Genomic DNA, 27,614 nt, shown 5'->3' with positions numbered 1-27,614 from the left:
AGCTAAAGGGCAGTACTTTACTATATTTCTCATCTGAAAAATTGATATACAGTAAACAAATAAATAATGCTGCTTCCCTCATAGGATTAAAATAGTGTATTTCTTCTTTAAAGTTGTCATTCTAAAGAGAAGCTGTGTAAAAAAAAAAAGCAAGTTTGTGGAAAACAGATAGCTCAGGAAAATTTAAATGTATCAACAACTGCTGTTTCACTAATCAATGACATTTTAAAATAAACAGTAAGATCTTGTTACATAAATGGAAGAAATTTCCACCATGTTCTATAATGTGGGTACAAAAACATAGAGGACTAAAGAAAACTGGCCCAGTATTTAGCTGTCTCAGGATTCCAAGACAGGAATGAAGTACAGCATTTCAATCATTCAAGATTCAGTTAATGACATTGAAAAGTGGCAATGAATACTAATCAGTTCTGTTTAAAATTGTTTTTAAAAGGTATGTTTTTAAAAAAAAAATAAAACATAAAAAATGTTGACTCTTCTAGCTACATTTTTCAATCTCACATGATTACTTAACAGAACAGAAATCTTTGTTTTCATACTGTATTTTATAATCATACCTGACCATAGTTTTCATTTACATCCCATCTGCTTAATTAGCTTAATCATACTAAATTAAGTTTTGTTTTGACTTAATTATCTTTATGTCTTTGAAGATATTCCCTTGTATGCTTCAGGAAATCTATTTCAGGGATATTGCTGGTCCAGTTGAAGGAGCTACATTATGCAATTTGTCCATATTTAATGGCCCATTTCAATCTGGATAAGTTACATAAGTAAATTTGCACTATCAACAATTTTACTCGTCCTTAATATTCAAGTGGGAGAAAGACGGTTGTCTTACCTCAACAGTAGTTCTCTGTGCGCTGTAGGAGAATCCAAGTGTGGGTTTAACTTCTGTCTGTCTGCCTGATGATTGAGTTTGAAAAGCTTTGGCCATTCCTCCCTGGCTCAACTTCTTCCAGTTTCTCAATGAAGGCGTAGACCAGAATATTACTTGTAATATCATGAAAATAAATTGTCCATGGACGCCGGACCCCAGATCCTTTTGGGTGGGATTGGATTCTCCTGCAGTGTACAAAGAACTACCGTTCTGTGCATTGCTTGGGTGAATCCAAGAGTGGAATATACCCAAGCTTAGTGTCTCAAGGGCAGGCGACAGGTTGGTTCAGGGTCCTTTCTGTTGCATGAACCCTCTGACGTACCCGTCGTCCAAGCAATGCCTCAGCCAAGCCAAATGAGTCCAGCTTGACAAAGGCGATCGTGAATACCTGACAAAGGCGATCGTGAAGCCCAGGTTGCACCCCTACAAATTTCCACCACTGATGCCTGCGTAGCTCAAGTGGCAGTGGTGGCTGCACTCCTTGCGGAGTAAGCTGTAATGTGACCTGGTACCCTTCTGGCTTGATGTTCGTAGGCCATTGCTATGCAGACCTTTAACCATCGGCCAATTGTGGACAGAGTCACTTTCTTGCCCATGGACACAGGCTGGAACAAAACAAAGAGTCCTTCAGTTCATAAAAAGGAAGCCGTCCTCTTAATGTATCGATGGATCACTCTTCTGACATCCAGTTTATGCCATCATTGTTCAGTAGGATGTCTTGCGTCTGGACAAAAGTCCAGTAAAATGACCTCTGGGGCCCTGTGAAACCAGGAGTTCACTTTAGGAATAAAGATGGATCTAGTCTCAAAATGACAGGTTGTCAAGGAGAAAAAGTGCTGCTAGCTCAGAAATTCTCCTGGCCAAGGTAACAGCCACGAGGAAGGTGACTTTGAAGGTCAAAGGCTTGAGGCTCATAGTTTTCAATGGTTCGAATGGTGGAGAGGTGGGAGCCTACAAAACGATGGAGAGGTCCTATGTACCACCATCGGTCTCAGATTTGCTGCTCCCTTCAAGAAACTGCGTACTCTTAGATGTTGAGAAAGGGTGAGCCTGTGATCACTTCTCAGAATTGTGGACAAAGCGGCCACCTGATTCTGAAGAGCGTTGGCAGAGAGATCCTTGTGTGTGTTGTAAGAAATCGAGGATCTGAGGAATTGGCACCATAAGAGGGTTGAAAAGACCCCTGGAGCACCATCTGCACAATGCGGCCCAGGATGCATTGTAAATGCAGTTAGTGGACGCCTCTCTAGATTCCTGGATGGTCTGGATAACTCACCCAGAGAAGTTGTCCCTGCTCAGCATGTCCCTCTCAAGTGCCAAATGGTCAACTGGAGCTACTGAGGCTCCGGGTGGACCAGTACCCCCTGGCTGAGAGTGATCCTGTCCTGGGATATCCTCCATGGCTGTGACATGGATAGGCTGATTAAATCCGCGAACCATGGGCATCTGGGCCAGTGAGGAATGATTAGAAGAACCTCCACTCTCTCTGTGATCATCTTCCTGACTACCCTAGGGGTGAGGGCAAGAGATGGGAAAGTGTACAGGAGTTCCTGCAGCCAAGGGCTGTGAAGAGCGATGGTGCCCTCTGCTCCTGGTATCTGGAACATGGAGAAGAATCTTGGGAATGAGCATTCTCCAGTGTGGCGAACAGGTCCACTGACAATTGACTGAATCTCTGGGAGATGTGCTGGAACAGATCCAAATGCAGACACCATTCTGAGTGGTCGATTGTAGCCCTGCTCAACCAGTCTGCTTGAATATTGGTTCCGGAAATATGTTCCGTTCAAATGGAGAGGATGTGGGTCTCTGCCCAAAGGCCTAGTCTCGCCGCCTATTGCATCATGGCCTTGGAGTGGGTGCCCCCTTATTGATTCACATGTACCTTGGCAGCCATGTTGTCTGTCAACAGGAGAACATGTTGACTGGCTAGCCTGTCCTGGAACCAACGTAGGGCAAGATGAGCTGCCCTGAGTTCCAGCCAGTTAATGTTGTTCTCCAGCTCCTCCTGTGACCATTGTCCCTGTGTTATCTGAGACCGGAAATGGGAGCCAAATAGACTGGCATCCAAGGTCACTGTCACACAACTGGACTCCTTGAAGACAGAACTCCTCTCTATGATAGGAGAAGTCCACCAGAGGAATTACTGACATACTCTCAGGGGCACTCGTACCTTGGAAGTGGAGTTGCTTCTGCCTGATCTTTGATAAGACAACAGGAACCATTTCAATGGTCAGGTGTGCAATTGTACCCATAGTACCACTGAGATACAGGAAATCATATTTCCCAATAGGCGGGAAAGAATGATCAGAGGTGCAGATCGTTGAGACTGGATTGAGGCTACTAGCATCCGTATGCTGGAACGGCGATCTTGGGAGAGCAAGACTGTGCAAGATGTTGTCTATTACCTCCCCCAAGTGAAGAAGCCTGGTACTGGGTATCAAATGACTCTTTTCTACATTCATGGAAAATCCATGTGTCTGTAATGTTCGAATCTTGATGCACAGGTTCCACTGCGCTTAAGGAGAGGGGAACAACGATTGGATGAGAATGTCATCCAGGTAACATTGCATGCGCACTGGTTGTGATCTTAGGTGCACTGCAATTGCCGCTAGTAGTTTGATGTAAGTCCTGGGTGGTGATGACAGGCCAAACAGCACAGCCTGGTATTGGTAGTGGTGCCCTGCAAAACAAAACCTAAGGAACCCTCTGTGGGATATGTGGATGGGAACATGCAAGTAGGCCTCTTCGATATCTATAGATGTCAGGAGATCTCCCTCTCGAATGCAACCCAAGATGGATTGTATGGACTGCATTTTGAAGCGTTTGTATGCCAAGTGGACATTGAGCCATTTGAGATATGGGATAGCTCTCCACCACCACCACCCCAAGCTCTTTGGGACTAAGAAGAATATCAAGAATATCAAGTAAAACCCACAACCCTCCTTACCTGCTGGAACCAGTTTGATTGCCTTGATCTCTAATAGGTTTCGGATCTCAGTAATCATGAGCTCCCCTTTTAAGGAGTATCTTGGACTGGGGCAGCTGATGAAATGCTGTGGGGGGAGGGACACAAATTCTAGAGTGAGGCCCAGCCTCACTGTCTGCAGAATCCACACATCTGTGGTGGTGTTCTCCTACTGGTGAAGGATTGCAAACAACCACCAATGGGCAGGTTGTGTTGGAAATCATTTAGCTCTATGGAAAGGTCTGTTGCCAGACCCTCAAAAAGGTCTCTTGGCATAGGGGTACTGTCTGGCTCTGTCCCTGAAGGATTGCCTGCTTCAGCCATTTTAAAGAGCCAATCAGACTAGCATCAACCACAATGACACCACCTTTTCAGGGAATGTTTGACTGCAGCGCCAGAAACAATGGTGATTAATCTTTAGAGTGTGACCGAGTTCTCAGACAGTGAGCCTGGGATCTATGTCTTCCACTGTGCACCCTCGGTCAGTTGCCAGTCCGTAGATAGAATAATCAGGTGAAGACACTAGAAGAACTTCTGCTGCTGCTTCAGCACTATCGGAGACCCTTGCCACCATTGCCACAACCTTTGGGCATGCTCAAGGAATGGCAGCCCTGCTGACAGCCTCAAATTTAAGAGCAGCTTTGGCGCGCAAAAAATTCCGATGCCTCAAACCATCTTTTCTGGCTTGCCACGCTTCCCAGGTGTGTGCGATCAAAATGGCCACCCTGCCAACCATCAAAATGGTGGCGGACTAAACAGGTTTTGGTGCGAAACTAGGAATCAGCCTCAGCTGACTCTGACCTTGCCGCAGTGCTCTCGCCACTCTGAGTGCAATGTTCGACACTCGCTGGAAGAGCCTCCGGACTCAAATAGAAGTTGCTTCTCTCGCTGCGATGACAAGCAGACAATGCATTTGTGAAGGGAAGAAAAGGCTGAGCGCCCCTCAAACGGCCTGCCCTTTGCAGTTTTCACTGTGCTTGCTTGAAGAATCCAAATTTAGGTAATATAATTAATTTTCTACCTAATCTGCTCAATTGACAAGAGAGAAATTTTGGACACGTCTTTCGGGTTCAGACTGAGTTGAGAAACTGGAAGCAGTTGAGCCAGGGATGCATGGCACAGAAGAATATGACATTTCCTTCAATATGCCAGTAATCCTTGACTTATGATCACAATTGGATTCTGGAATTTTGGACATTAAAATGATGCAGTTGTTTCCATATTTTTCAGAGTATAAGACGCACCTTTTTCCCTCAAAAAAGAGGGTGGAAATCTGGGTGCGTCTTGTACACTGAACACAGCATTTTTGGCCTACTGAAACCCCGCCCCTTTGCAAAAATGGCCATGCATAGCCTTTAGGAGGCTTCCAGAATTCTCCTAGGGGCTGGGGAGATCAAAAATGAGCAAAACATTGACAGTTTTTTGCTCATTTTTGCCCTCCCCCCAGCCCCCAGGAGCACTCTATAAGCCTCCTAAAGGCTATGCATACCCTTTTTTTTGACAAAAAGTGGGCCTGTTTCCGTGAAAAGCGGGCCATTTTTGGGAGGTCTTCAGAGTGCAAAAACTTTTTTTTTAATTTGCCTCTTCAAAATCTTGGTGCGTCTTATACTCCGGTGCATCTTAAACTCCCAAAAAATGCAGTCAGTAAGTCCTCAATGACTAGACCCAATTTTATAGTCATTTTTATCATGGTCGTTAAGTAAATCAACAGTTGTTAAGCAAATCACATGGTCATTAAACAAATCCAGCTTCTCTCATTAACTTCGCTTCTCAGAAGCTAGCTGGGAAGGTCACAAATGATCATGTGACCACAAGATGCTGCAACTATGTAAATGTGAGCTGGTTGCCAAGCACCCAAATTTGCAATGTGTGACTGTGTGGGTGATGCAACAGCCATAACTGTGAAGTCATTTTTCAAAGAACATAGTAAATTTTAATCACTGTTAAATGGTCACAAATCAAGCACTAACTGTATTTGTTCTACTATGTAGCATGATAATAAACTGTTCTTAGATGCGGAAAAGCAGTAGTATCCTGCAAACAGTTTAAAATTCCTACTATATTACTTTTATAACAGCGCACTTCTCACCAGACAACCAACAATGAACTAGGACTGCGATGGATGATATACAATATACGTACTGTACATATCAATGATGTTGTGTACAGTACATAAATATATCCATACATAACTTTGGCCTTTTCTGAAAAAACTACCTCAAACCGAGAGTATTTCTAAGTTATTTCCTTAGCATATTTTCATTTTTTTCAAGTTTTCTTCCAGTAGTAACATTTCCTCCATTGCTTTTCCCAACTCCATTTGTGCAGTAAAACAGTCAAATATAGTCAGGTACAAGTAATCTTTGACTTCTGATCATTCATTTAACAACTGTTTGAAGTTATAATGGTGCTGAAAAAAATGAGTTTTGACTGGTTCTTGCATTTACAACCATTACAGCATCCTTGCAGTCATGTGATCAAAATCCAGTTGCTTGGCAACTAGCTTCTATTTACGACAGTTACAGCAGCCAAGATCACATGATTGCCATTTGGGACCTTCTCAGATGGCTTGTGACAAGCTAGGTCAATGGGGGAAGTTAGATTCCCTTAACAGCTGCATGATTAATGAATGAAGCAAAAAAAAGACATAAAAATAAAATCTTCACTTAATGATCACTTGTTTAGTGACAGAAGTTCCAGGCTGTGGTTGTAAGTTGAGGACTACCTGTAGTGAGCAATCTTCTCATTAACTGAACTGAACTCTGCTGTTTTATCACTTAGCAGAGATCCATGAGAGACCAGGGATGTTAAACTCAAGGCCTGGGTGCCAGATCCAGCCTGCAGGTGCTTAGATCTGGCCCACAAGGCCGCCCTGGAAACAGTAAAGGACTGGCCTGCAGTGCCTCTGCCAGTGAAAATGGGCTCCCGGTCATCTGTTTTTGGCTGCGACAATATCCTGCAACCTTCTGCCAGCAAAAACAGAGCTCAGGAGGGCCACGTCGCAGCCAAAACCGGAGCTCAGGAGCCCATTTTCGCTGGCAGAGCACGAGTGACATTAAGCTGGCCACACCCACCCAGCCACGTTCACCCCCCCCCCCAAAGTCAAACACAACCCTGATGCGGCCCTCAATGAAATTGAGTTTTACACCCCTGCTCTAGACAATGATTCATAGTGGGTCTCAGGTGACCCAATCCTCCATATATTTTATTTGCCATCTCCAATAAAGAAATGTCAAAAATCTACTTGTTGCAGCTCAACAGGAAGAAAGGAAATTTAAATATGTGGAGCATATTTTAGTTTACAATCAAGCATATCCGAAGTCCAGACATTTAATTACAAAATAGTGTATTTTACTTGTACATAACAGCAGGCTCCCACTTCTAGGACTTACAGTCCAACAACCATGCAACACACTAGGCTAGAGAAGGCTAAAGAACTTTGACATTGACTTATAATTAATTCCAGATAAAATATGGGAGTTTAGCTAGTTCTTATTTGCTGTAGTCCCAACAAGAATGCCTCTCAGGAAATCAGCATTCCCAAAATGTAATAAGAGGGAGGTAGGGAAAACTTAAAAGTTACTGAGAAAGTTAAAAGAAAAAATGACTACACATTTCATTTTTATGCAAGCTTATTTACATAGTAATCACTCAGTGAACCTTGCACAATCATTTAAAAACAAAAATTATGCACACTGAAGCAAATAGATATATAACACATCTCATTTGGTTTTATAACTGTTATGTTTATAGGGACAGCGGGATTCTAAAAAGAGCAAAAAAAGGATTGTGCCTGAAAAGTTCTTATACTGAGAAGTTTGAATGAGATCCTTACACAAACTTGTTGAATTGACTAGATGACAAATACACTGTACCATTCCAGTCATCTGATTTCCAAAAGGACATTATGAACTGGAAAGGGTTCAGACAAATGGAAAATAGAAGTGATGACACATTGGAAATTATTATTAGGCTAAAAGCAATTAAGAGAAAAAGCAGTTTGGAGCATGAAAAAAAATTCTAAAAATTGTGTACTGTATTTTCTTACTCATAATATCACAGTTATGCCAATGGACAAACAACGTGTTCAGTACAGTTAATGAAGACGTATCTTTAGGTTAGCCTTATTAGGTTTGGGGATTCCTTTAAGTTGAGGCTGATATGGAAAAAAATACCTTGGAGAATATTGTTCCCTCGGATAAATGTCCTTTTAATAAAATGTGCTTTAATTTTGTAAAAATACCGAGTTGTTCTGGAGCTGGGCAGCCTAGAAACTTTAATAACAACAATGTAATAAAGCACAAGCAGAATGCTGGAAAGGAAAAATCTTACATGGTCAATTTCTACAAAAGATTAAGAAAAAGTGAATAAAGATAAAACCTGGCAATGGCTTATAATTGGAACATTAAAAAAGAAACTAAAGGGTTGATTGTGGTTGTTCAAGAATAAGCTACTGGTATATGAATTAATGTAATCATGGTCAGAATTGAAAAATCATCAAATGATTCAAAGTGCAGGTTGTGCAAAGGAACAGAAGAAACAGTACAAAATTGACTGACTATAACATAACACAGTTGCCAGAATGATTCACTGGAATATCTGTAAAAAATAGCATGTGCCAGTAATGAAAATTTGGTGGAAACATAACAGTTTGAAATAATAGTTGAAAATGAGGAGGTTAAAATATTGTGGGATTTCTGAATACAAACTGATAAAAGTCTTGGCACAAAATACACCATATTTTACCCCAGATATTTAGACTGGATTTGACATTGTTATCAACCCACTGAATCCTTCCCAGGGATAGGCAGATGTAATTTTTGTAGTTTCATGGTGTTAAAAGATATCACTGCAAGATATAAACTGTTCCAAGTAAAGCTGCATTTTACAATTGACTTGTGATTTTGTCAATACCAATGGTGTTCAGGTGATGCTCTAGTAATTTTGGGATTGCACCCAAGGTGCCTATTACTATTGGCACTACCTTTGCATTCTTTTGCCACAGTTCTTCTACTTTCATTTGGAGGTCTTTGTATTTTATTTTTCTTCTCCAGTTTTTTTTCCCTTCCACCCTCTGTCCCCAGGCTATATCATCTAACCATAACATCTACCTATCCCAAGTCTTTTGGAGGATAGGTAAATAAAAATTCTAAATCCTGTCTAAAAATCTGACTGACTGTACGATAATAATAATGTATGATCTGCTACAACTTATACAAAAGGCAAGAATCTTACAATCTTTAAAAATGGATTAGATAATTTCATATAAATTTTCTTCAACCTGGCACCACCCAGGTATGCTAGATTACTACAACCACAAGGAATCCTCCTTGATCCTACTCATGAACTGCATAAACCATTCTTCACAAAAAAGCACTTTTTTTTAATTAGAAACTTCCTCGCTAGGCATTTGCAAATACTGGGAGGTTATGTAAAGATTATTAAAAGTAACTAGATAATCCATGATTTATGGGGTCATCTTTCCTTACTTAAACAGAGAAACAGAATGAACCCCCCAAAAAGGCAAAAAAGCAGTGGGAACAAGAGCAACTTCCTGCTGGCTTCCCCATGGACTTTGCTTATGGAAAGTTGGCAGGAAGCATTGGCAAACATGATCACTTCCTGATGCCTCCCCCCATTCAGATCCATCAAAATGTCTGTATGTCCCTTGCCCATCACCTGGATCTTGTTGAACAGTGTTGAACCATGGAACCATTTACCAAGAAAGGTAGTTGCCTCTCTTAAGTGAATGTGTTCAAGCAGGAGCTAGACAGTCATCTATAATAAATACAGTAAATTGGATTCCTACATGAATTTGATGGTAAATGACCTCTTCCCATTCTATGATTCGAATCATAGAACAGGAAGGCCCATTTATTTTTTCAGTCTAAGTATTAACCCACATGGAGACATTTTAACAGAAAATAAAAAGCCTGGGAAAAGATGACATTTGACCAGCCTTAAGTCTTAGTTCTGTTTGAATATCTTGCAATACATGTATTTTCCAGCACAAGACAGCTTCATATTTCACATCTGATGTGTAACAGTGATAGCAATAGCCCAGCTTTCAAACCCTGACAACCAGGAACATTCTCCTCCCACAGTACAATGTATTTGGAGTGCACTTGGTTATAAACATATATTTTATGTACACAACTTATGCCATTTGACACCTGCAAGTCAGTAGTTATTCTGAAATAATAAGCTTCTAGTCCTCATGCTGATAAGGAATTTTTGAAAGTCTGATATTCTGAAAGCTACTTAAACCAAACAAATGCCTGAAAATGTAACTGAGTGCAGCGTGTTAATTTTTAAGTAATTTTCTCATTTTAACAGAGGCTAAAGGTGAAGGTTACTTAGCATCTTTCCATTAGAATTGTTAAGACAGCATAAGTGCATGATGGTAAACCTATGGCATGGTGCCACAGGTGGCACGCAGAGCCCTCGTCCCAGCCCAGCTCCACCGCACAGGCGCGGGCACCTCCTGCCGGCCAGCTGGTCTTCGGGTGTCTGCTGTGCATGTGGCGGGGGGGAACATTCATGGGTGGGTCACTCACATTGCATTTTGGGGGCTCGCGTGGTATTTTGACCACGCACCCTATTTTGAGCCTGGAAAGCTTCCTGCACCAGCCAAAAATGGGGGAGACGGGGTGAATGGACGCGAGGGGGGAGGGGAGCGCAGGGTGTCGCACGGGGGGGTCACACATGCATGCACAGGAGGGGCGCATGGGGGTCACGCACGCATTGCATTATGGGTGCGGACACATGATTGCCCTGTCGCACATGCTTTTGGCACGCGACGACAAAAAAGTTAGCCATCACTGGCATAAGGTCCTGCCTCTTCAGTTTTCTTTTGGACTAAAATAAATTCAGTACTGACAGGAAAAATGCCTGCTTGGTTTTATTCTGGGTTTAAGGATGTTCTTTGCAACACTTGAGAATGCTTTATCTAAAATATGAACCTATGAAACCGATTCCCTTATTTTAAATTCAATCCAATCTATTCGGACTACTTACCTGGCAAATTACTCTGGCTGTATTATGTGTAATAATCTCCCATTTGGGTTTTATTTTTATTTTTGTTTATTGTTTTATTTGCATTTAATTGCTTTTGTAGTATGTTTTTAATAGTAGGTTTTTTTTTATCTGCCCGGAATCACTTTGTGTGAGGTAGGTGCCCATATAAATGTGACACAGAAAATGAAAGTAAATAAATAAACAATACATTGAAAGGAAAGATGACATTTAGTTTACTCCTGATGACAGTTTTCTATAAGTAAAGAATTTTATTTTTGCATTGATGAGCATTGTAAACAATGACCCACTTGCATTTTGAAATGATTCAGAACTATTCAAAGGTGAACTTCTTAAAGAATACAAAATTGTAGAATAATTGACTAATAAAGCAAGGAAAAAAACATTACTAACAAATAAACAAATGCTTTTTTTTCAGATCCTGAACAGCTAATTGTAAAGCTACTATCAGAATTGGTAGGAAATGTTAAGAATGTTAAGTACAGCATGACATTCATGTAAGATAGAAACAACTGGCTCACATTGCTAACATAGCTAGAAAAAAACACAGTTTCTGCAATTCTTATGTAAAACTACGGTAATAGTGGAGTGTACAGCTAATCAGTGCATTGATGATGTCATCTAGTCAGGTAATGAAATGTCTGCACCCAAACAACAGTTCAGGCTCATCAAAGACTCCACAGTTCAACTCTGAAATACATATATTCTCTTTTATTGTAAATTAAGAGACACAATAAAATCACACCTTTATCTGGAATATTCCCAATGCAAATTTTATTGAGACAAATGAGATGTGCCCAAATAAAGACTGCACACTATCAAATGTACAGATGTGCAATTCCCATCACCTTAATACCAATAATCTGGCAGTAACTTTGTAGTAAGTAGAAAGTGAGAGCTTAATTAGCAGTTGATGATTTCCAAATCGCATTGAACTAGTAGTTCGACTCTCATTACTGATCTTGCACAAATACATCTTAAAATACATATTTCATACACTTTGATTGGGAGCCTCCCAGAGTTGGTTGAAAGATGGATGGTTATATATATGCTTTAAGAAATAAATGAGCTTAAAACCTTAGAAGTAGCAAAAAAAGACAAGAAAGCCATTGAGAAACCATGACAATATCTTTGAAATAATTTGAGTTAAATTTCCAAAACGATTTACGTGTTTCCCCAAAAATAAGACAGGGCCTATTTTCTTTTGACCCCCCCCCCAAAAAAAATAAGTACTTGGCCTTATTTTGGGGGAGATCTTATTATTTTCGAGGTGCAGGAGGCAGAGAGCGTGGTCACCTCATGGCTGCTGCTGTGTTGCAATATTTTTTGGGAAGGGCTTATTATCCGGGGAGTTCTTATTTTCGGAAAAACAGAGTAGTTGATATACAAAACTCACATAACAATATTTAAATGTGCATTTCTGCCTAGAAGTAAGTTCCATTCCTCTGTGGCTTATTGTTTTAAGATTTTTTTTAGTTCATTTTTGTGAGAGAAAAGACAGTTCCTCTATCTGTAACCTATATATTTACAATCATGGGGGGTGGGGGGAAATGACTCTTGATTCTGCTGAGTTACTAGACTTCAAGTTTCTTTGCAATGGCAAGACCTCTCATCCTCTACGCCAAATTAAAACTTGAGCAAATAGGTTCAAACCTATTCCCTGATCTGCCTCATTGTACAAACTCTACTTTGTCCAAATCTTCCCTCTCCTCTTTTCTACAGTATTTTTTAATTGAGGTTTCCAAACCCAAGCTGTGAAAATGCTGTAGACAACTTGTACTGATTCATATATGTATGAAACTGGCAACTGTCTAATTAAGCTGGAACAAAGTAAGACTAATCTCTAAAGTAAAATATAAAATCTCTAAAGTAAAATATAAAGTTAAATAATAGCTTCTATAGGTCTTTTAAATAAAAATGTTCAAATAGAGGTGATACTTTTTAAAGCAAAATTCCATACCAGTTTGTATGCATTCTTTTATCACTGATCAGACAGGAGCCCCAGTACTTTAAAGCTATCAATGAAGTAATTACATAGAGAATTACTTATTCATCAAATGTCCTATAAAGCTATCATATACAGAGTTTCATCTGGAAAATCGTGCATATATTGCTGTAATGAGGTAATATGACATCTAAGTAGTTGCATTTTGAAAAGATATTGAAGGAGAGTGCCTGTCCATAAAAATATAGGGAAATAATTCTAGCTAATTTGAATGCCCATGTTTCTAGGTTCTAATCACTTTCACTCTAGCATTATAAAGGAACTGTTTATCAGAATTTCTGTCAATTATTTTGACTGGTCCTGAGAATTGGGAAGTGGTTATGGATTTAGGTGGAGCAAATGGGACTTTCTGTAGGAAAGAGGAAAAAAAGAGGAGTCATGTATGATTGACCAATGACCTTAACATGAAACATGTAAAAATGTTACGGCCAGTAAAAAAGCAAGCCATTTGTAAGAACTTTGAAATCCATGCCACGATTACTAAGAACCAACATGGCTTTGTAAAACAATAAATCAGGTAATACAAACATTGTCTCCTTCTTTGATTTAGTAATTATTCTACTGGACAAGGCAAATACTGTGGATATAATCAATCTTGATTTCAGCAAATCTTCTGACAAAATTCTACAGGCGTTCTCACTAACAAGTGCAGTTAAGTGAAGTAGGAATTAGTGAGATTCCACAGGGATAATTTTTGTGGGCACTATTATTCAACCTTTTTATTAGTTACTTGATTGATGGCACTGATGGACTGTTTGCCAATTTATGAATGACATAACATTAGAAAGTCTAGAATATTCAGGATGACAAAACAACACTGTAGCCTAATCTGGGCAGGTTGGAAGACTAGGCAAAGAGGAACAAGGCATTCCTTAAGAGGGAAATATGTCAGGTATTACATTTGGGGATGAAAAAATGAGGGACATATGTACATTCATGGCTTGAAAAGCCTATTTCTAAGACAAACTTTGATGACATTATTGACAACAAGCTAAACATGACCTAGTGTCAGACTGGTGCTAGAAGGGCTAATGCAGCTCTGGGAAGCATCAAAAGGACCACTGGAAATCATTATTTCTTTCCAGTTGGCATTGGTGAGACCACAGCTGGCATACAACTTCAGGTATCCCACTTACAGAATATTGACAAGTGGGAGATGGCACAAAAGGAGGACAAAAATGATGACAGATACTTCAGGATGTGCTCTCTGATGGCCAGCTGAATGTTCACTAAGATGACGAAGGAGAAATGTTAGCTGTGTTAAAGTACATAAAAGGAAGCTCCAGGAAAGGTATCATGAACTGTTTTCTATGGCAACAGAAACCAGAATCAGAAATAACAGGCATGAGTTGCAGCTACCAAGATTTGATTTAAATATAAGAGAAAACTTCCTGATAGTTAAGATCTATACAACTATGAAATACTCTACTAAAGGGTTCATCTCTGGAAATCTTTAAGAAGAAGCCAGCCACGTCTTATGAATGAGCTAAACAGTTTTTCAGTATGTTGCAGAAGGAAGAACTAGACTATTCTTATGGTCCCTTTAAACTTTATAATCCTATAAATTCTATGATACCGAAATAAACTCAATCAATGCATAGTTTCACTTCTGGCTTTAATCTATTAAAAGTGACATAATAACAAATATTTAAAATACTGGCAAAACCATAAAAACTAGATTTGCATTTTTATATCCACTGATTGTACAAAAGGCTCAACCACAATAAACATTATTTTTTATTTTGGTTTCCAAGCAAATATGCCATGGCTGCTTTGCATGTCAGAGAATTAATCCAAAGACTATGTGTGGTATCCAATAGCTTGTTTCTGTCAAAAATTTGCATTTATCAATAGGAAGAGGATTTCCCACCATTTAAGTATATTCAAATTCTATTTTAGCAAGGCTCCAGTCCTATGGGGCAGTTTTTGAGGTTGCACATGACATCGTATCAGTGAGGGTAGGACAAGGAAGTTGATAATGTGAGATGATTCTTTCTCACATTAAGGAATTCCTTCTAGAGTCCTAAAGGTAGTATAGAAATATGGTCAGTACAGACAAATCATATTAATGAAAGGATGATCTTAATAGCAAGATACTACAAAAATAATTAAATTTATAATTAATATGATAATCCCAAAAATTATTTCAATATATGTCTGCAATATTAAAATACTATTACCAGGACTAGAGCACCATCAACAAAAACAATAATTAATATTCTTATCCAGTTTTGAACAACAGTATTAGCAAATTTTGAGTGATCCCCAAAAGCTAAGCAGGGTCACCTGGTTGTACTTAAGACAGGAGACCACCAGGAAATTGCATTTCTAAAGTTTTGCCTGGAAAGTCATAAAACATTCTGAAAAATCTATATGTGAACTGGGCTACTTAAAGAGAACAGATAAAAGTCACAATGTCTCTAAACAGGAAAGGAGACAACATAAATAGTGAGATACTAAGGATTAGAACATCACTTGGTTCAATTTTTTAATAATAGTTCAGAAACATTATAGGCTACCAGGATACTGATCGATTTTATCCCATATTTAATTTAAATATGTAAACTAAATGTTCTTCCAAGGCATTCACAGTAACATACATGATTATAAGGGCCCCATTTTAGTCTTCCAACAGTTCAGTAGATTAAAGATCAAATATTGTGGCATGTCCAGTCTATTCAACGCACTATACTGGCTCTATTTTGCCCAACAATCCAACCAGCAATCTCATAAATATAAAATGTCTCATCAGTTTCCTCTCTTTCCAATTTTAAGATATCAAACAACTGTCAGAAAGTCAAATCAGTGCAGAGAAAATGTTTCGGTTTAAATGAAAATGGTTTCCCAAATTATAACTCATATTATTATATTCCTTCTCCTTATATTATTAGCATGCAGGTTTACCTCTAGCTGCCTAGACAGTTGGCCAACCAACTTACTGATCAATACTACTCTATCAAAAAAATCGTCTAGAATAAGAAATAAAGAATTTCCAAAGAAATCATCATCAACATGATGATTAAAGCTTTGTAATCCCACTACAGGTTCACTAGGAAACAGCAGCAATAGAATGAATGAGAAGTTACTTTAAAGAGACTTGTTATGCTTTCTGTATACTGCAAAGTCACAAACAATCTATGTCTGATTTGCACCCAGCAAAAGAGGAGGAACATATGATCTGGCAATGATGATAGCTTTGTCCACAGCTGCTCTTGCAGTATAGAAAGCCCTACTCATTAACTGCTTTCACAAGCAGCTTGGTTTCTGTTTTCCAATCATTTCAGGATTAGAAAATGTCCTTGCTTGCTCTGTGTATAAAGAAACCCTGAGAGAGATGATTTTGTAGATTTTAAATTGTGTTGCTGGCTGCAATTATGTTACAATATAAAACTGTAAAAGTATAAAATATTTTAAAATCACAGCTTTTATTATACACAATTAATATCTGTTAATTTGGGTTTTGGGGTGTTTTTTTATTAGCAGTATTTCCAAAATCATTATTTGGAATACTCACTTTGTGGATTCCCAAAAAGGGGGATTGGGAAACATTTTTAACTCAACTAAAGGCTCCACCTTAATATACCCTCCATCACGTTACATCCATACTATATAAAATGCTAGTTCCCAAGGTCACTTTTCCAAGTCTATGGGATTTTTTTTCTGCACAAAGCTATACACAGACTCCTATGTATTGTGCAGAATGTCCATAAATTCTGGGATGTTGAATGAACATGGTTCTCGAAAGCTATTCTGAGGCTAGAACTCTAAAAATTTCCAAACAGCATGGGCAACAGCTGCACTGGTTGGGGATTCTGGGATCTCCCATGTTTGGAGGACACCAGACAAGAGAGGTTATCATGGAATGTGTCATAATCCACCACTGCACTACAGTAGTTTTATACAACATCCGAGATCCCAATTTGCTCTTTTGCCCTAAAAGTCTCAGGAATACTAGCATCTCCACTTTGATTTTTCAAAATGTGCCAATATTTGCAAGCCAAACAACCACCAGCTCTCGTTTATCATAATGCAGAAGATCATGGCAATGCCGTCGGAGAGCACACAAAACAATGCAGAAAGGAGCGGACGGGGGTTTCCAACTCTCTATCGATGCTAAATCTCTCTCTCTCTAAGCCCCCAAATTGCACCAAACTTGGTCATGGTTGCAGGAATGCACATGACTCATGGACGTACTGTGGATGGATCTGCAACCGAGGCAGGTGGGCAGGACTCTTGTGTTTGTGTGTGTCTGTGTGAGCGCGCGTGTGCCAAGAACGCCTCGAAAGGGGGAGGGATGGGGGGGGAAGGAGTGGGGGGGGGAGGAAAAGCAAACTGCAGTGCGTGGGACCAGACTCAAGGGAGGCGCAGCTGGGCTTGGACGGCGCATCCTCCTTATCGCCACCCATGCAAAACAGTGGGCAGGCGCAGAGAACTTCTGGGGGTGAGAGGGTCATCGGGAGCCGTCGCAGCCGTAGCCCTCCGCCCGCCCGGAGAACGACCAAGGGAGGAGCTGCGGGTCATCCTCCCCCCCCCACTCCGAAGCCCCGTTCTTTTAAGAGAGGAGGTTGGCGCTGCAAGGGGCACCGCCGCTCGCTGAGTCCAGGCGGGCATCCTCCTCCTCCTCTCCCGCTGAGCAAATCTGCGCAGAGGGCATCACATGAGCCATCCCCTCCCTGACGCCCAGGGCCCGAAGGTCCGCTCCCAAGGGCAGAGCCTCCCCAACGCCATGACAGTGCCCGAGAGGAGGCTTAAGCGTTCGGCATGCCCCCTCCACGCTGAGCTCAGGCCGCCTGGATGGCCGGCTGGCCGACCGACCGACCGACTGACCGCCGGCTCTTCGGTTCTTAGCGCCTTGCCGGCTTTGGCCGGGCAGCCCGAGTTCATTCATAGCCAGTCCCCGGGCCGGGCCGGTGCACCCCGAGCGCTCCTGGCGAGCGCACGGCGCGCCAATAAAAAGTTCAGAGCACAACTTACCTAAAATGGCTCCTGCAGCAGCCAAAATACAAACAGCTATTATTTGGTGAAGTTTAGCCCAGACACCCTGCAAGGACAGCCTAGCCTGACACCGGCACGCCCCCACATCGCCGCCACTGGTTACCCGTAGACCCCCAGCTCCTGCCATTGGAGCGGCGGCCCGTCAGCCAAACGCAACCCGCTCCAAGCTTGGCTGCAGTGTGCTTATTGCCAGCTCCATTGTGCTCCTATTTGCATTGATGTGATCGCGGCCGGGATTGGCTGTGGGAGAAGCCGTGCAATTCCCCCCCCCCCTCTCCTCCCCAACACCTCCTCAACAATTCCTGGTGCTTCCCGGATCCGCAGTCCCGGTGCTTCTCTCCCCCCCTCTCTCTGGCACCTGAGGCAACTGTGGATGCAACTTTCTCAAAGCTCGGAAGGGCAAGCTAGATTTCCCCCACCCCATCACCTCCAGTCAAGGGGGGGTTTACTTACTTCAAATAGCATTAGAGAAGAAGGGAGGGAGAAGAAGGGGGAGAACCTCCCCCCCCCCTTTGCATTCCACGTCTTTGCTCGCTTTTCGTTTCCCGGATGTGAAATTTCCTGCATTTAAAACACCGTCTGGAGGTGGGACGTGCAACCTCCGAACTGGACGCTGCAGATCTTTCTTTGGTGCCTGCGAAGTAGGAATCCGGCGTGGTACTCCGAGGATGTCAAGTTGCCTTGGTTTAAAGAGCCGCTGATCACGACTATCCTTACAAGCTGTTCATCCGCAGAGCTGCTCTCTCTCTCTCTCTCCTCCCCACCTCCACTAAAAATTATGTTGAGTAATTATGGCTGCAGTGGAAATATATAAAATACATCCTGAACCACCACCACCAACTCCTTTTTTTCCCCTAAGATAATTTAAGATCAATTTTATCACTGATCAATTAAACCCTGCAATTAAAATGCTTTTTGAATCATTCTATAAAATATATTAATTCCTGGAAAAATTGAACTAGATTATATACTTTCTATCCATTATTGTTTTTTCTCCATACACCAACTATGTTTCTGTTATTACTCCTTGGGAAATATGTAAGATCAAATTGCTTGTGGCACTAGTTGAATAGATTCATGTCAAACATCTGTGTATAGATAACTTTACATATACATATGCTCCACTATATGCTAGAGCCCAGTTTGTATCACATTTACTGTATGCTGTTCAATGGAATAGTGATGTAACATTACGACTCTGAGCAGATGTATAAGGTGGAAGGAAAGTGTTTTGTTGTTGTTAGTTTTTGTTTTGCTAAACCAATTTCCTTCAAACTGATACTCTTTCAGCTTTCCAACCATTATTTATTTTGTAAACAATTTTGAGAAGTGTCAATCAAACATCTGGAGTTTGTCAAGTTAGGAAAAGTTACACATACACATTAATTTACACAACAGACTGAATAATAAACTACTGAGCTATACTGTTAATGTGTGTTATGGGAATCAATCCCTTGTAGCAAATGTATAATTTGATGAGTCATAAATCTAAGTGACTTAGTGAGTAAATCATATTAAGTACAGTTACACATTGTGCAACTGCTATCTTTACAGTAAATGATGACTTGGTGGTAAGCCTTGGTCTAATGACACCCATGCTGGCTGTGAATTCAAAGAACTGACATTTTGAAAAATCTGGATTACATCACACTGAGGGAGATTATATTAAACTAACTGTAACCCAACTCTTGTTTTTCATGAATCATAGCATCACTAGTACTAGACTAGTTAGAGTGTAAGCTTTGGAGAGTGAGGTTTTGGTTTGAAGACATGGGTAGGAGAAGTACTATTTCTAAGTTCTAGAGCAGAGAAGTGCATTTGAGAACCGTTTGAGTCTTAACAGAGTGGAGAATACATTTTGGATATAGCTTTGCCGATTAATCAGTTAAAGATGTTGGGGAAAAGCAGTATTCGTCCCCCTTCCACACAAACAGAAACATTCATCTATAGAAGATAAAGATGCAGGTAAGCTAAACCAGCAGATAAAATATCAGCAGCAAAACAAGATTAATTAAATGATCAAGTTAGCCTTCTGCGAAGTTTTATTAAACTATCCTTTCAATATGCTAATATGTTTTATCTGTACCTAATATGTATTATTTATATAATTATCAGTGAAAATTCTAAATGAACCCTGCATTGCATTTTTGTGTTCTCCTAACTAAAATTCTTTATTATAATCCACTATACAAATGAAAGACATAGTAACATTTCAGAACAAGGTACAGTGCGCTTGGCAAAAACAACAGAAAACATTAAAAATGCATTTTTTTTTCATTTATTTGAACAGTATTAACTTGTCTTATTCATTTTAATGAGATAAAATCAGGTGATGCTGATATTCTGTTGCAATTATTATTTTTTCTTCTTTTACAGTTATCAAATAGTCACCTGCACCTGTAGGAGGAATGGCATGGTCTGGATTCCTTTGAAATTACCTTTTTTTAAATGTTTGTAATTTATTTTTGGAAATAGTTTAACAATTCTTTCAGGCTACTCTAGTGAATATAAATTTTATTCAACTCTAGAGATGCTAATCTGATGCTGAAGAGAGAGAAGTTTTTTATCCATCCTACTGCTTAATGGCTAATGTTGATGTAGTCTCACTATAGAAACTTAAGGCAAGGAAGTTGCAAAGAATAGAAAGAGATTTTGTTGCTTATTTTAACTTGAACAATATTCCGTTAATATAATAACTCTCCTAGAACAATACAAAGATTAACCTATATTAAAACATGTAAGCTACTGAGCCTAAATAATGATTTAGGCTCAGTACGTTACACATTTTAATATAGATTAATTTTTCTATTGCTCTAGGAGAGTTATTATATTAACTGAATATTGTTCAGTGTTTTGTACCTATAGCATACAGCAACATGAAACATCACAGGTTCAGGGAATGAAAAATGATTTTACCAAGAATCGAAACTGAAACAAAATTGTGTAATAATTTTAATGAATTTTCCTGGAAATTGTTTGTTCAAACAATTGTTCTAATTGGTGAAGGCTTCCTAAAAAGATAAAGTTCTGAGGTCCATTTTGTTACAGTTAGTCCTCGGCTTATGTCCACAACTGAGCCCAAAATTTGCTAAACAAGACAGTTGAGTGAGTTTTGCTCCATTTTGTGACTTTTCTTGCCACAGTTGTTAAGTGAATCATTGCAATTATTCAGTTAGTAACATGATTGTTAAGTGAACCTGGCTCCTAACCCTAACCCATTTACTTTGCTTGGCAAAAGTTTACAAAAGATGAACATATGACCCTGTCATAAATACATGCCAGTTGCCAAGCATCCAAATTTTGATGATGTGACCATCAGGATGCTCCAATGGTCATAAGTGTGAAAAATGGTGATAAGTCACTTTTTCAGTGCCATTGTAACTTCACACGGTCACGAGACGGATGATTGTAAGTCGAGGACTACCTAGATTACATATGGATGTGTTCTGACCTCCCCTTAGCCCACGCCAAAGCACTCCAAGCCAAAGATACTTTACGGAATTTATTCACAGACAGACAGGTCCTTGGCAGCAAACCAGCACAGACAAGCCTTGGCAGCAATCCAGCACAGACAAGCCTGCCAAGCTAACACCACAGTTCTCCAACATTAGTTAATGTGTTGACTTCTGAAAAAGGGGCATGTGCACAAGCATTCCTTTTATAGTCTGGAGAGGAGCCTAATTACCACCAGCTGAGTGCAATTACCTCCTGTAACTGCGTAACTGTTCTTTACGCCTATTAGCTCTCCGGTACCGGGCATCTAGGAACAACTCCCTTGGCTCCTCCCCACTGCTGACATCCGGATCACACTCCCTTGTCTCCTCCCCACTGGTCCAAGGCTCAGGCACCTCCTGGTGGCCAACCAGCCTCTCTGCGCCCTGCTCGGAGTCAGAACCCTGTCCAGGGTCCTCCACATCCTCCAAAGCCAACTCATAGGGCCTCTTGCTGTCGGAGTCTGGTGGCAGCTCCTGCTGGGCCACAACATGGATGGTACCTAAATTTTTTTCTGTGGGTTCCTTTTGTCCATGCAGGATAGTTTTCATGAAGAAAGATATTCTGTATTTTGCCTTCAAATATTTTTATACTTGCTCTAACTATTTCAAATTACAGTGTGACTTCCTAGTCACTGTATTGAAGTCTACAGGGCATTTCTCGGGAGCCCAGAAGACACTTTCCTGTATCATCTTCTGACTTCTGGTAATGTTCATCCCTGAAATCCATATGGGCACACTCTGTTCTTCTTTAGAACAGCCATGAAGACTTGGGTGGAAATTAAACCCCTCACATCATTACACTTGCCATCTTTTATCTTCATTCTTTATTGATTTTACTGCAATTTATTGAGCGCTGTGATTGCCCAGAATCATTGAGAATTGGGCAGTGTACAACTTTAATATGTTACTATTATTATAAACAACAATGTGAAACGATAAAAATGCCACATCCAAACAAAACATCTGGCTGACTGTATGACCAGCTTGATGGACCAATTATTATGGTCCATCACATAGTCAGCCACATGTTCAGACTGGATTTGGCATTTTTGTCGTCCTATCAACTCCTTCCCAAAGATCTGGAATAGGTGTGAATGTTTTATGGTGTTACGGATATCTTGCAGGATGTAAGCTTTTCTGTATACTAATATGTGAAATCACAGTGGCCAGTTTTTAGCCGAAATTGACCCTGTAATGCTTTTCCTTGCCAGCATTCTGTTCATGGTTTTATTACTTTATTTCAATATAATTTCAAGCTCTCCAAAGCCATGATGAGATGGGCAACAAACAAATTTAATAAATAAATAAATATTTATGTTTTGTTTCCTGTACCTTCCATAAGTTCCCAATTTTAATTTGACTGGCTAATCAGTCAATGCATTCTTCTTTTCTTTGACAGTTTGTTTGACTTGAAGTAAATCTCTGCCTCCATTTCTGCAGTGCAGGTATAATCTATCAATATCACTACTGGGATGTAATGCATGGTGAATACTGATAAGTTTTATTGTTTTATGTTCAGATCAGGTTGTATCCAGTTAATAATTCCATCGGTGTATCATGTCATAGGTATGGCTCAGGTATTGATGGCTTTGATGATGTTTCAACCATCCAATTTTGTCTTTAACAATTTTCTTACTATTTGGATCTATTCCTAACTAACCACATTTTAAACTTGTCCCTGCTTGATGTTATCTAACTGCAAAATGCCCAGATACTTGTAGGCTTCATGCCGATATACCCTGGTGCTTTGGCCATTAGGCATTTCAATTCCACTACTGTTCACTTCTCATGTATTGCTACTGTAGTATATTTCTGTAAGACTAATTTCATTGCTATACCTGTGCTAAAATACTTACAGTATTTGTTGCTGAATAGGATTTCAATTTCTGATTTTCCATATGCTTTTAGATCATCTGTATAAAGCAGATGTGTTATTTTAGTAGCAGTTTTTATTGTTGGGTAGCCACAATTTGTTTGCTTTAAAATCAATCAAAGATGGATTGTAGCCATCACATATATAGGTAATCCTTGACTTGGACCTGTTGCTTAATGACCAAAATTATAATGGACTTAAAAAAAATTCTTACATCCTGTCCTCAAAGTTATGACTGCCGTACCACCTCTGCAATCACATGGTCGCATTTCAGGCGTTTAGCAACCAGCTCACATTTATGACCGGTTGCAACATCCTGTAGTCATGTGGTTGTGTTTTGTGAGCATAAAATGGCAAAAAATACCCATCGGATAAGATTTAGATTTGAACTTATGACCATGTGATTTGCTTAATGATCACAATGACTTAATAACCATTGAAAAAATGGCAGTGACCTATAACTAAAATGTTGGGCTCAATTGTTGTAAATTGAGGACTACATGTCATAAGGCTGATAAGGACTAACCCTTGGAAGATGCTTCTCCTAATGTTGACAAGCACATGTTTTTCATTTCGCACCACCAATTCTGCTTTTATTGCTTTATTGCTTTGCCTCTCCTCCCCCCCCCCCTCTGGACCACCAACTCCATTTGAAGTGGGGGAACCCTTCTTTTATTTGGCTGATGGTAGCAGAGCTCCCAAAACATATCTATCTCCTCCATTATCCTCTCACACCTTTTTGAAGATTGCAACTTTATTAGCAACTCTGCCATGCTGACTCTGGGGACTAGGTCAGATAAGAAGGCAGGAAGGCAGCACAGGTGCCTGCAATTTTTCTGGCAGCCTCTTCGTCAAGATGGTAGTTATGAGGTATAAGGCAGTCTTCCCAAATGGGACTCTCTAGACCCGATGGACTATACCGACCATCTGTCACAGTCAAAATGATTTTTGACTGTGAGAGTGTGCATGCATGTGCCCACACCCATATTGCAATGCATGCACTTCCCCCTGTGTGCGCTCACCCCTACGCAGGCCCACATGACTCCCCCCACCCTCCACATGTGCTTGTGACCCCCTCAACCTCATTTTGGGCCTAGAAGGCCTCCCTGCAGCCTCCTGGGACCAAAAACAGGGTGCAGCCCCCTGTGCTGCCCCCACACATGCATACATGACCCCGCACATGTGTGCACATTGCTACATGCGCCTCACACATGCACGACCGAAACCCAAAAATTGGCTGGCCAGCAGGAGGCACGTGCACATGCACAGTGGAGCTGAACTGGGGTGACAGCTTGCGTGCCTGCAGACTGGGCTCCATGTGCCACTTGTGGCACGCATGCTGTAGGTTCACCAACACAGATCTAGACTCACTTCAGCCAGGTTTCAGACTGGGTTATAGTATGGAAACAGTATTGATCTAATTGTAGATGCACTCTATCTATCATGATCTCTGAATCAATTACACATCCTGGGAGGAATGTGTTGAGATCATTCTCCTCCTTTCTCAGCGGTTCCTAAGTTGATAGATGGGGAAAGGTGAAGCCCCTAGTTTGTAGTCTGCGTCTGGATTCAATGCTGTTGTCCCTCCTATCTAACATGCACATAAAACTACTGGACAATGTCATCCATCAATATGAAATTAGGTTTTACTAATATGGTGATGATATTCGACTGTTGATTGCTGGTTGAACAAGTCATGTAATCAAAATTTAAGAAATGTAAGTTCTTACAATCATATTTTAAATAAACCAAATATAGTAGCAGCTACCATGGGGTATGGGAATGGAGTGAAACAGGTGTGTGTGTATCTCTAAGAGCTGATTTTACTGTATGACACAGTAAATTTGCAGCCTCACATCATGCATTAGGATGGTTTGACCAGAAAGCACACAACTATGCCAAAGGTTGCCCTGAAAAGCTATATTTGCACAAAATGCTTTCCCATGGTCAACTGAATCATGGTTTACTCAATAAATCAATTTTCTGGGTTTGCATAATACTGAAACATAAATGTCTACATGGCTTGAGTTTACATAAGATGATTGGCTGAAATATGGTTGGCTACTCAGTGCATGCAGTGAATAGAGCTAGACAGCTTGGAGCCTCAAAATAAATCTTAGAAAATCACTGAAGTTTTTCCTCTTTGGGTTTAACATTACTTTGGACAAAAGGCAAGGTAGCATCTTATATGATAGGCATACATAAATGCATAACACAGGACACAACTATAATTTGGTCTAATATTTGGAATGATACTGCTTCAAATATTCAGTTAATCAGTTAAATTTATATATCTTTGCTGAAGAATGGCCTACTACTAGAATATTTGATTTGCAGAATTTATCCCTTAATAAAAGGCTACTGAAAATGTAAATTACATTTAGAGACCTGTCAATCTGAGATACTGTATTAAGTATATGTTTCTCTATGATAAGTAAAAATGGCTGAAAAATTTAATACAAATACTCTATGTATCTCAGCTTAATTTTATCATTTCATCTAAATACCCTGTGTTGCATTCCACACATTCAGCAGCTTTGCAGTTCTCAAGGGGACTGTATATGTCATGTGTGTGTAAATCTTATATATGCATCTTGGAAAGAATTCTTGAACTACCAATCATATTTAAGATAACTACGGTAAATGGAATTTATCTTGTCATTCTAGCTGATGAAGAATTGGGCATTGGCTATCCAGAAAACTACTTTGGTTCCTTTTGTTTTCACTTTCAGAAATCCATGCAAAACTCAATTGTTCTGGAGAATAAACAGATATTGACTAATTCTGAGATACTAAATGCACTGAAGAGATATGACCCACTGAATGCAACGGCATAGTGCTTGCAATTAAAAATAAAATTTGAAAACAAGTCACTAATCCATTCTGTTTATAAATTAATTGATATATTCAGCTTTGGTTCTAATTAAGCAAGATAAAATTGGTTAATTGGAGATTCTGATCTCCATGTAATTCAGGCATACTGTGATATATCAGCCAAAAATTCAAATTTCTTCTCCATAACTACTACTTGTTTTGTGATTAAAGAAACAGAGAAAGAATAAAAACAAACAAATAAGAAAGTCCCATAAATTGGTGATATAAGAATCAGCTATGCTTAATCCTGTTTTATATATCCTAGTAAGCCGGAGGTTGATAACTAGAAGCTGCAATCTACATTTCTGGATGAGACAGTGGATGGGGTTAGATTACACTGGTGGGGAGTTCCTTTCCCCCCTCTTTGTGGGAAGGATATTGTTTGAATTATAATAGCTATTATTTTGCGAATTTTAGCTTCTTTACAAATGTTGTGAATTTTCTATCTCAAATGTCACAAAAAACATCTCCAGTTTTGAGTCAGAGGGAGATCCAGAAGAAATGAAAAGGGAATTTTCATACAGACCGGATGCATCAAGAGGCACATCTTGTACTGAGCCGTAGTTTAAGCATGGCTTAGTGGATAAACCACAACTATTAGATTCACATGCTGATAGCATGTGATTTATATTTATATAGGCAGTCCAAACTTCACCTGGAAGCTCAGATAAACAATAAGGCAGAGGTTGTCCAAATTAGCTCAGACAAGGATTTGCATTTCCTCTTTTACCTATAGAGCCAGCTATGACCCCTACATAACCTCTACACAACCCCATAGGAATCTGACAACAGCCAATTGAATATTAAAGGACATATTAAAGACTATTATAATTAGAATTTATTTTAATAAAAAATCATAAATTTTCTCACATATAAATCTGTTACTCGGGATGTTTCTTTTTTTAATAGCAATAGCAATAGCAGTTAGACTTATATACCGCTTCATAGGGCTTTCAGCCCTCTCTAAGCGGTTTACAGAGTCAGCATATTGCCCCCAACAACAATCCGGATCCTCATTTTACCCACCTCGGAAGGATGGAAGGCTGAGTCAACCCTGAGCTGGTGAGATTTGAACAGCCGAACTGCAGAACTGCAGTCAGCTGAAGTAGCCTGCAGTGCTGCATTTAACCACTGCGCCACCTCGGTCATCTCTAGTACTGTCTAGTACTGTCTCTTGAAAGAAAGGCACTACTTCTGTGTACTACTCTCCAACCAGTGGACACTCACAGCTATTGTTTAATGGGCAAGTGGCTGTGGGCTGGGAGAACCTCTGCCCAGTTTCAAATGCTGCAACACTTAGATTGCAAGAAAAACTCATCTGATTAACACTTGGCTGGATTAGCTGAACTAGCCTGCAGTGCTGCATTTAACCACTGTGCCACCTCGGCTCATAATGACCCAGAGGTGATTTTGAGAAGCCACCAAAGCAGGGCTGATGGTAATATGGCTGTCCCATGACTGCCTCTTAATAA

At 40.1% G+C, this 27,614-nt stretch overlaps 1 protein-coding gene across 2 annotated transcripts in view; it reads right to left on the bottom strand.

Moving 5' to 3' along the window:
* CHD6 (chromodomain helicase DNA binding protein 6) overlaps positions 1-17,948 on the bottom strand; it is a 115,093-nt gene extending 97,145 nt beyond the window's left edge. For both annotated transcript variants that reach the window (XM_032218151.1, XM_032218152.1), the window contains exon 1: positions 17,881-17,948. The gene's annotated coding sequence lies outside the window, so the exon portion shown is untranslated. The remainder of the gene's footprint in view (positions 1-17,880) is intronic.
* Between the last annotated feature and the right edge of the window lie 9,666 nt (positions 17,949-27,614).

This window comes from Thamnophis elegans, chromosome 5, assembly GCF_009769535.1.
Source record: "Thamnophis elegans isolate rThaEle1 chromosome 5, rThaEle1.pri, whole genome shotgun sequence".
Taxonomy (NCBI): Eukaryota; Metazoa; Chordata; class Lepidosauria; order Squamata; family Colubridae; genus Thamnophis; species Thamnophis elegans.
The sequence above is the reverse complement of the archived record's forward strand: the minus strand, read 5'-3'. Positions and strand labels throughout refer to the sequence as shown.